This window comes from Apaloderma vittatum, unplaced genomic scaffold (assembly GCF_000703405.1).
Source record: "Apaloderma vittatum isolate BGI_N311 unplaced genomic scaffold, ASM70340v1 scaffold14230, whole genome shotgun sequence".
Classification (NCBI taxonomy): domain Eukaryota; kingdom Metazoa; phylum Chordata; class Aves; order Trogoniformes; family Trogonidae; genus Apaloderma; species Apaloderma vittatum.
The window spans coordinates 103,693-115,376 of record NW_009692980.1 but is presented as its reverse complement, the minus strand read 5'-3'; positions in this window follow the sequence as shown (position 1 = coordinate 115,376).

The following is an 11,684-nucleotide window of genomic DNA, read 5'->3' as shown; positions in this document are numbered from 1 at the left end:
AGCCAAATTCTTACTTCTCTTTGCATTGGCTCCGGGTCTGAGTTTGCTATTCCTCCTGGAAATTTCTTGTCAGAATACAAAGTTACTACTTGGCAGATGTAGTGGAGGCTACATGGGCAGAGGTAAGGGCCATGCATTCTGCCTGCCCAAGCAGGTAGGAGCTGTCAGTGAGGAATGTAGCTCATGGGCTAACCCCCCTCCTTATGGCTCCTTGTTGAAAAGCAAGATCCAAGTCCCTAGGCAGAGGTTAGGAGATCTTTGTTTTAGCTACTAGTCATTGCATTTTCTGATAAGTACTTGCATGCAATGCTGGTGAGAAATCTTCCAGGGTGGCATTTTTTTCCACCAGAAAATTCCATTTGTGAAAAAAATGAAATATTTTGGGAAAATATATCACCTTCAAGAGAATATTACTTTTAATGGGATTCTTGGGCAAATAAGATAGTGAGGAATTCATCTTGGTTAAAGTAGGTGAAGCTATGTGGCAACAGTAGGACGGATATTTGGGTTTTTACAGCAAAAGATGACCAAGATTATACTCAAGTTAAGAGAATGCTCCATCCATTGAATTGTGATATGCCACTTAAAAAAAATCCCACAAAACAGAGGTCTTTATGTCTTAATGAAGGAATACACAAGTACAAAAGAAACATCACTACAATGGATTGAAGGTAGATTTTAAAAGAATGCAGTGGTTCCCAGCATGGTAAAGAGCAAAGGCGAGACAGTGGGATAAATAGCTTGGGCAAACATATTTATTTGTCAATGGGAAATGATGAAAGAATGCCAGTTGCTTATGTGTGTGGCTTCTGCTTTACCTATTAAACTGTCTTTACAGAAGTCACAAGTTTTCTCACTTTTTTGATCCTCTCCCCATCCCATAGGGAGGAGTGAGCAAGTGGCTGCGCAGGGCTGAGCTGCTGGCTGGGATTAAACCATCGCAAGCATTAATCCTCTCCCAGCAACTGCTGTGCAGGGGCTATAGGATACATTGCTGTCATCTGTTGTCTCCTTGATAACTTTTTTCTTACTGTTTTAGCAAATGGAGCAAAAATAACACAGCCTGGAAGAAACCACTTTACACAAACCTGGCACTCACCTCCCACTGAATTACACAATACTGTACTAAACTTCTTAGATGCTCCTTTGGTACAAGACAAATACTGTTAAAATCAAAGAGAGGAAAATAAGCTGCAACCCCATCTGAGGAAACAGCTTAAGGACTCAGCACAGTCTGCTGCTTACGTAATTCTTGGAGCTGCTGATTTTGGAGCTTTTTTTCAGGTGCCCCTTGGAACTTCTCTGCTGTAGAATCATTGAATTATGATTCCTGACTCAATATTAAACTCTCAAACTATTGCTAGATGTTTTCTCATTTCCAAATTACAGGATCATCAGAACTGTAACTCACCAGCGTAATTCTGCTGAATGTCGCACTTAATTCTTCTGAATTCTAATGAAGGACTTGTGTACCAAATAGGCTCAGATGCTTGGCATCCCTCTGTTGCTATGCTGGTGTTACGGAAATACTCTGCAAGCACTAGACTGAGATCTATTCATTGCAAAATGGATGAGCTAATGGCTCACATTTGGCTTCTCATCTCTGCAGTTTTATTTCCTAGGAAATCTTGGGTAAGTTCATGTGCATCCTTCCTGTCCTCCTACTTGTGTTTTTTGAAGCTATTGGCCAGCTTTAACTACATTTCGCACATGAGTAACAATCACAAGGATGCCACAGGTTCAGTGGAAATGCTCAGGTGAGGAAAACGAGAAGACCCTTCAGATGCCTCAGTAAAAGACGATATCTAGAAAGTGCTGCAACACCTCTGTCTGGTAAGCGTGGGAGTAGGTTAGGAGAGAATCCAGATGAGACACAACTATGATTAATTGTCTTGCTGTGGGAAGCTCCCAGGCACTGCTCTCATGGCTTTTGAGAACTGTGCCAGAAGCCCCAAATCCACAGGCAGCCATGATTTCTTGGTCTCACTGCTTATAGCGTTGCTCTTTCTGATTTTCCCCTTTTCGAGAAATCTAGTGCTTTAGCAAATAAAGATGAGGGACTCTGCTGACTGGAGAGAGAAGGAATGGTTAGAAATGTACAAAGATAAAGTCTTCAGAGGAAACACTGAACATGTATGGTATAAAGTTGCAACAAGTTGAATCTAGATAATTTGAATTTTTAGGATTAAAGCCCTGACTTTTTTAAAAGGCATGCAATGCCTGGATCTGATTCTGCTGAGGAATCACAACCATTCTTAAACTCCAAGTTTCCCCAAATGCACGAAACTATTTTTATTTTATGTGGTGAGTTGTACAGATTACATACATCAGGGAAGACAGACCTGATCGTCTGTGAAGAGTAAAGTCAGGGGTTCCCGGAGCTGTGCAAAGTGAGTTAGAGCCAATAGTAACTCATTCTGTACAACAACAACAAAGTCAGAATCACTGCTTTTAATTTTGCTTGGCCTCCGGCAGATGGTGCTCTTTCACTTGTGCTGAGGAGGTGGTGGTTCAATCCCGGCCAACTAATCCCCAGCCCCATCAGCCCCTCTGCATCTCTTGCCCTGTCTCTGCCCACACTGGGCACCCCGGTGGGCTCTTCGAAACCTTACGCTTCGTTGCGAAACAGATAGTGCGCCTGAGCCCAATCCCACTGTGTCCCAGGGCTTTGTTACCGCCGCAGATACTCACCGCTATGGCACTCTCCGAGACAAGCAAACCAAGAAACGAGGTGTCCTCTGTGCAGCTCCGCACACCTGCTGGAGGTCATGTTGTATTGATCAAGCGCAGGATTATGACCTGCAACGGAATGTGTTAGCTCTTTGGAAATTACATATTGATTTCTCCAGACTAGGTCTGTATCACTGTAAACAGGTGGATGACATGCCAAACTGAAAACAAAGGCTGAGTCAAGCAGGAAACAAATCTGATTTTGCAGCCTTTGTATCCTGTGATTTCCAGAGTACTTGCTGCACTTGCCTTGAGCAGACACTAAGCTGCCTGCTCCCCGCTGGGGGCAAGCTCTGAACTTGCATCGGCTAGAGCCGAGGCACTTTGGCTCACCCTGAGCAGCTCACCAAAGAGCTCTTGTAACTTCCAGTTTTATCTGGTACCAGGAACACAGCCAGCAAGGGATATTGTAAAGGCTTCATTATCTCTACTAAAAGCTCCAAAAAGTATAAAGATTTAGCACAGTGTCCCACAACATGTTCCCCGTCATTTTGGAGGTATCAAGCCATGCTGCCCAGTACAGTAAAGGTATTGACCCACAGATAAAAAAACGTCCCTGGGGCCGGACGAGCCTCCAGTCACTGGCTGCTTAGCAGGGGCTCCCGATCCAGCGGCAGGCCCCACAAAAAAAAAACCGCCCCGGGGGCCGGAGGAGCCTCCAGTCACTGGCTGCTTAGCAGGGTCTCCAGATCCAGCGGCAGCCTTGTCCTTCAGCTGTCGGCACCCTCAGTTTGCTCACAGCTCTCCAGGACCATCACCTTCGCCTTTTGCACGGATGTCCTTTTAAGAAAACTCCTGAAATAACTAAGGTTTCTCCTTTATTTCTTTCTCCTGCTACAGATACTCAGCCTACTGCCAGCCTGCACCCCATCTCCCCGTCATGACAGCACATTCCTGATGATGTTGAGGAGACGCACCTCTCGGATGGCTCCATGACTTACTCAGTGACAGGAAGGCATGGGTGGGGGCTCCAACACCTGATATAAAGAGATGGTGGGCAGTAAGAGTTGCTTTTCTACAGGACTCCTGTACTTTGCCCTCATGATGTCACTGGGCTAGGAAGGAGGCAGTTAAGAGACTGTACTTACGGAGTTGGGCCTTTCACAGGAACTTCTTAAATTACTTAATGAGACTGAGAATTATCACTCTCCCATTCACCTCATCATGAAACAAGACAGGCACTTGGCAAGGCACACAGTGAGTCAGTGTTGAATAAATACGCCTGGGCTTTAGCTTGCAATTTTACTATGCATTTGGGGGGCTCTGTAACAACAGTAGATTTTTAAAATGGAAAGAAAGGATTAAGAAAAGGATTAAGAAAAACTTAGACCAGATGATCATAATAAACCTATGACTTGTAACTCAAGTCCTATCCCATCCTGTTGGAGGCTTTTAACTCATATAGGTCCTTTCATCCATAAATAAAGTGCCATTTTAAATGTTTTTTTAGATTACAAGTTTTTCATGGCCTGTTTGTCTTACTTAAGTACCACTGTGAATATTTAATTTAGTTAAACACTAAAAATGCCTTATATTTTTCCCACTGACAAGAATCTGAATCATATAAATAGCTTCTTCATAGACTGCCCATGTGTCAGAATGGTGACCAGTCGCACGGACCTTGAGAGCTGTCCTGAGCTTAATTTTCTTTAATGTTTTTGTGTTGCATCAGACTGTGTTCCACGTTGAGGACTGTGTGTCCTGCTTTTTCCAATACCTGGGTGCTCTAACCTTCATGCACACATCCGCTGTTAAGCAGAAAGGGGCAAAAATATACTCCCATGGATGTGATGATTATAGTGGAAGAGCCATTGCATGTATCTGTGCCAAATACTTCAAGGATTAATGAGAGCAAATTCTATGGCTCAAGATCTGCTCGTTAGCATGGATTGGAAAGTCTGTTGCAGTTTGGACTTTTCCTACTTAAAAGCTTTGACTTTGCTTTATAACCAAATCATAGGGACGGACTTCACTCTCTTGCAACCTGAATAGTAGGATACATTTACAGAAGGAAAATTGTAAGAATTTAAGCTCTCATTTGATCTACTACTCAAGAGAAAAATCTTCAGAGCATTTGTGAGTGAATGGATGCCTCCTTTCCCACTCAGTGCTGCTTGACTGACATGTCTCTGGGAATGACTTTTGCCAGATGACCCAACACTACACCGAAGGGTGAAAATTAATTTGGAAACAATCATAATTCTGATGAGGATGAGACCATAAAGCTGCAGGAAATACTTGCTTATGATGCAAAACTGCAAATGTGTGTGTGCAGGAAAGATCCAACAAGAAGTATTTTTATCTCAAGGCAGGCATATGGCTTGAAACTGCGCTACCCTTCCTTAGATATTTTAGTGACAAGTGGACAGAGATAAGCTAGCACACAAAATGCCAGCACACTGATGTAATACTCTGTGGAGAGACCAAAGGAATTAACAGCATTCTCATTACCAATCTCAGGTGTAGGCAGGCAAAAGAAAAGGTAATGCTAAGATTTGGGAAGGGTCTAGAGATCCTGCTTCCTCCCTCCAGCAGCCAACTGGAGGCAGTGTAAGGGTGGTTCCTTTACTGGGGCTGATGCAGTCTGTTTGGACTCTTGACGTTTAGCAGTAGCACTAGCAGTAGTTAATGGGTCAAGAGTTACTGAGAGAACTGCTTTGGAGGAGTCATAGACTCACATAATATAAGGAAGACAGTCTTGCACTGACAGAGTGCTAGGCTGATCTAATGTCTCAGTTCTAGCTCAACTTCAAAATTAACAGGAGGCAAGTGCTAGGGCTCAGATGAGGTGAAGCAGGACTCTCTAAGGGGCAGGCTCTGCCTCCCAAAGAACTGCCATGATTCAGAGCATTAGCAGAGCTGAAGTGACAAAACGAGAACATGCCTTCCAGAAAGCCTTGAGCTACGCAGCTCCAATGGGCACTGCTGGCACGGAGCTGGGGTGTTGATTGCAGGGCTGCCACTACCGGGAACCCTTGAAGCTGATAGCACATGCCTTCTGACTTTGCCCTCTGAACTTAATTCTGCGTGCTGCTTAACTACCAAAAAGAAATCGATGTCTCGACCAAGCTCGCATCCACCACTGAAGCCCTCAGGAAAGATTTCCAAGGGTAGAGTGAGGAGCACGAGGCACTCTGCAGCACCCCTCGGCATCCACCGTAGCTCACGTGGCTGAGGCACGCTCTTCAGAGGCTGTGAGCATTTCCTGGGGAAACGCATCTGGCTGAAGGTCTCTCAGCCACATCTCTTTTTCTCTCTAGTGCGTAAGAGGAGCCAACAAAGCTGTGCTATATAGATCCTGCCTATTAGCAAAACAATTAGTGTCTTTCTCAAGGGAACCTGGAAGAGTGATTCAAAGAGCTCTGGGAATGTACGTTTTAATAATAACCCTGGACTGTACTTGCTGGTCTTTGCATTTGGCTTGACATTTTTTTCTTACTATGGTGTTTGTGAAATAGAGACAAGCCATAAACATCCATCTAGTTGCACCTCTGCAATGACATGCTCTGACACGCACGAGCATTTTCAGTGGAAGTGTTCCTGCAGCCATCTTAGATCTTTGTGGGTTCTCCCCAGGTAGGGGAGAAAAACAACCATAACATGTACGGAGGTTACAGGGTGAATGAGACATTATGAATAGTCATGCTGGAAACAAAAGCTTTGGTGAATACTTGGTGAGAACTGTGGGGGTTGACAAAAGTTTGCAGAGCTATTCAAAACAGTGAAGCATGTGGAAAAATGTTAGCTTGTGGATAATTTCCAGGCAAAAACAATTTCTACATAAATTCAGCGTGGGGATTTCACTCACCTTTGTTTTCATCTAGGCTGTGAATCATCTGGTCATTGTTTTGAAGGTAAACCATTAAGTGAAAGTTTAGAGAGGGGTTGGAATCGATGTGCCAGGTTTACCCTATGTCCCAAAGCAGTGAATAGTTTTTTGTGTTGCTGTAGCGACTGATGGCTTAAACCCCTAAACTTAAGCTTCTCACCAGCAATGTGAGATCTTCTGAGCAGGTCATAAATAAACGGGAATATATCTTCTTTCAATCAGAAATGTTGATAATAGGTAAAATACCTTTCTTTCCTATGCCCTTTTAAAGAGGGCATATACTAACACATCCACATAATAACTTGTCCACTTTGTGACAAAATCTTTTCTCCATATCACATTTTACTGTTGATTCACAACTACCTTCATGAACTGCTGGAATTTTACCAGGAAGTTTCAATCAGACATGCATTTATAAGCTTTTTTCCAATACAGATTGTGACTATCTATACTTTTTTTTTTCTCCCAGCATCTGTATAAAATGATAAAATCTTTTATAGGTCTAAACCTGGGAGACAGATATCATATAACCTGTCTATAGTCTTGCAGAAAGTCTATGGTGGAGAGACAAATACAGTCCAGACTTCCCAAGATCAATTCCAGAGCCTTAAATAGACAATCTTCAAGCTAAACATCATCCCTGCGAGCATGGGCCTAGGCATATCTGTCCTTCATATGACAAATGGCAGAAATATACTGGCACAATATGTGATAGGGTGAGGCTGAGAATATTTACTTTTCTCAGTCTTACGAAGTCCTGGCATGTTGATCTGGTTTTCCTCCCTCCGAGTTAGATTTTCAGATTTTTTCTGAAGTGATGCACCTCACTTGAAGTTCAGTTTCATCTTTCAGTCTCTTATTTCCCCTTTTTTTCCACAAAAAAACCGAAGAGGTTTGCCACTTGTCAGGAAATTTCTGAGGAAGAGCAGAGCTGGTAGCAGCAATCAACTGAGAGGATGAATGCTCTTACTACACAAAAGCGTATATTTTGCAATTAAAATATTCTAAAACAACATTGTAGTTGTTTTTGTGCTGTACGTACAGTATTAAAAATAAAATAGTCTACCACAGGTAATTTATGAAAGCAGCTAATAATGAGTTCATTATTGCATAGCAAGCCAATGTTGCAGTCGTGGTTATAGGCCTAGCCAAGGTCTTTGATCTTCTGGTTCATTAATGTATAAATGAAAAGACTTTAGCTTTCATCTAACATTCATCGGCTAATTATTTCAGTAACTGGTCTCACTCAGGTCTCAGTCAGTTCTTATTCAAGGACTTACCCTTTCATTTTCCATCTTCTGTACAGGGAGTGAGTCTCCAGAGTCATGATTTATTGTCCTTTCATATAAGAGATTGTTATTTTCACAGCTCTGTCCAACGGATTCTGTCTGTAAGATGTGCAGTTGAAAAATTTTGAAAAGTAACAGATAATGTAGCTATTTGCAGTGAGACCACTGGATATTAATTAGGAGCTAATTTTAAGCAGGAAAATTTAGATTTCTTCCTCTGCTTCCAGTTGATCAGGATAGGAAACCCATAACTGCAAATAACATTGTTATTGATGTTGAGAACTTTTAAAACCAATAAAGTTAAATTCTTTATTCTGCTAGACTGGCTGTTAGAGTATGCTGTCAGGAGTGAACAGCAAATAATTTCTTCTTGGAGAACTGTATCAGTTTAAAGCTTCCTATCATTTCTAGGATCTCTACATAAGGACACTGTGTTGTTTGATTCAATTCCAAATACTGCATGCACACCATCGCTTCTATTCAGAACAGTTTCAGTCAAAATTATGTATATACACACATATGTAATATTCATATGTATATAATTGACCTCTTCAGAGACCTGGTTCGGTAAAGTATAATGGGATAAAGTCCTGCAGGGAAGAGGGACCCAAGAAAGCTGACCAGTACTCAAAGACCACCTTCTCCAAGCTCGTGACCAGTGCAACCCAACAAAGAATAATTCTAAAAAATCAGGAGTCATCCGTGGATGAACAAGCTGCTCCTGGACAAACTCAGAGTCATAAAGGAGGCCTATAGAGGGTGAAAGCAAGGACGTGTAACCTTGGAAGAAAACAGACAAACCGCCTGAGCAGCAAGGGATCAGGTTAGGAAAGCCAAAGCCCTGGTAGAATAAAGCCTGGCCAGGGATATCAAGAGCAACAAGAAAAGCTTCTACAGGTAAATCAGTGATTAAAAAAAAAGACTAAGGATAACCTAGGCCCTCTCCAGAAGGAAACAAGTATCCCGGTTACCTGGGATATGGAGAAGGTTTAGGTACTTTTTTGCCTCAGTCTTCACCAGCAAATGCTCCAGCCACATGGCCCAAGTCACAGAAGGCAAAGACTGAGAGAATGAACGACTGCCCACTGTAGGAGATGATCAGACTCAAGAATACCTAAGGAACCTGAAGGTACACAGGTCCCTAGGACTTGATGGGATGCATATGCAGTTCCTGAGGGAACTGGGAGATGAAGTTGCTAAGTCACTATCCATCATATTTGAGAAGTCATGGCAGATTGGTGAAGTTCCTGCTAACTGGAAAAGGGGAAAAGTAATACGCATTTTTAAAAAGGGAAAAAAGGAAGACCCAGGGAACTACAGTCCAGTCAGTCTCACCTGTGCCTAGTAAGATCATGGAGCAGATCCTCCCAGAAACTATACTAGGACGCACAGAAAATAAGGACATGATTGGCAACAGTCAACATGGCTTCACTAATGGTAAATTGTAACTGACAAATTTGGTGGCCTTCTATGATTAAAATGCTGACTTAGAACTTATATAACAAATACTTTATGCTAGGGTGTTATGACATACACCCTGTGTTTCTCATTACAAAACATTTCATGAAGAATCATGTCATTAGAAATATTAAATTCGTATGTCACGGTGTTAAGGTGATGAATGTTTGGGGTGGTCAGACTGATGAAACGCCCGCAAGTTCTAGTATCATTTCTTTCTCATTGTATATTTCAATGAGTGATGAATCTATATTTGAGCAGATCATTGTTTACCTGCCTTGACTGCCATTGACTTTTTTGGGGATGAGAGCTAGTACTGGGAACAAAACTCATTCTATGCAACTATGGTAGATGGAGAAAACTGCTGAAGGTGATATGTAGCAATGGTTGGGCTCACATATAATTAACCATAATTCCCAGGAGAATTTGCTTCTATTATTTTTTTACTATACACACTTGCACATGAACAGATGGCTGCTTTCTTTTAACTCATACCCTTATGGACACTGGATTTCATGCTGCCTCAGTACCTCTACATACAGCATTATTGCAGGTATCATCAAAGCTGAGGGCTGAGCCGGCTACTTACCTTTGAATTGTAGAATCATAGAACAGTTTGGCTGGAAAAGACCTTCAAGATCAAGTCTGACCTTTTCCTAGCCCTACCAACACCATCAAACCATGTCCTTCAAGGCAACACCTACCTGTCTCTTAGGGGCCCTTTTATACTGAGTGCCATGGGAAGGGATGCTGTGATTGGCCCATTTGGGTCACCTGACCCACCCTCCCCTCCAACGGGCACTAAATTATGTGATTGCAAATAACAGCAGAACAGCCAATACATTTTAGTAGCAATGGTGCTGTCTCCTAGTAGAGAAATCAACTTACAGACTGTGTCTTCTCTTTCCAGGTGTGGCTATTCCGTAGGTTCTTCCTTCAGCCATGCTCCTGAGAGGTGTTCCTGCAATGTGTGTATGTGTGCTGAAGCGCAGGGGTAAAGCCACCTGTCTGCTTAATCAGCAGTTCACTCTTTTGTGGGGACTGAATCTCACTACTATGGTGATTGTAGCAGGCATTGCTGCCTGTTAATGTGCCCTGGAGCTTCAATAGAATTACTTTCACACAAAAGAGACTTGTAGAGTTCTTCTATGGAAACTGCATGTAAGTAGAAGGATTGCCTGCAGGACATGAGACCAGTGATGGAGTTTCCCCAAGATCACAATTCCAGCTCCAAGGCTTTCATTGGCTTACTGGAAGAAAAGGGAGTAGCTTAAGGAGAGACTCACTCCTTTGAAATTCAGGGATGAGTTGCTGTGGGTCGCCAAGTCTGGTTTGCAAGCCACAGAATGGGTTCTAGTAAAGTCACTGCAATTTTTCTCATTCTTTCCTCCCACAGATGCCCCATGCCAGTTGCTAAAAGCCATTTCAGAAAGAGCATGGAAGAAACCTGGGAGAAATTTTTTTCTTTCTAAATAAATCAGGTAATTAATTCTGAGTAATGCAATGTTACATAGTAACCCTGTACAGGGGTGATGAGATGCCAGCTTCATGCCAGTGTGCCTCATGCAGTACCTGTGACACTGTTCACATGGCCACATTCCGTGATTTAATAGCCCAGTTAGTAAAAGGCAAATGCAGCTCTTCAGTGTTCACTGACCAAATAACCATGTAGCTGAATAATATGGGCCCCTTCTCCTGGCAAAAAGGATATACACATGCGTTCAGCTGGGAACAGTGTGCCAAATGAAATCTTTGTGGAGTACAAGGCATCTGGATAACTTTATAGTTGTCAGACAGACAGCGCATCTCAGAGACTAATGCAGCAGAAGTCTTAGAACAAAGACTGAACTTCTCTGCCCCTCAAGTTTAATTAGTGTGATAAGTGCTAGTACAATAATCTATTATATGCAAACCCTTCATTTATGGAGTCCCTCCTTACTTCGGTAGAGTCTTCATATCTAGACATATCCACTGAAACTTAGAATATCTCACAAACAGGAACGCATTCATCTTTGTAGTGTTACATCATTCCAAGGAGAGTTACCTCATTAGCATCATAGACCAGAAGGACCTAGAGAGACGAATTTCTAAAAGGCTGTGCCAAACCATAGGAATAACGTAGGTCTCTGAAGTCCTATCTGCGTCCTGCTTAGCAAAACTATCTGCTCCATAGTGCAAGTTTTGTAGTGGAAAACAACTGATGTTGTCTGAGGTCAGTGTGAAATATTCGCTTAGTCTATCCTCTGTCTCCAGTAGAAAAATACTTGCCTGGGTGACACGTGCATCGAACATGCATATTCCCTGGCAGATAGTGTACCGGTATGTCCAACTAAGGGATGTGAAGACAGCTCTTGAGACACCTAAGGATATGGCACATA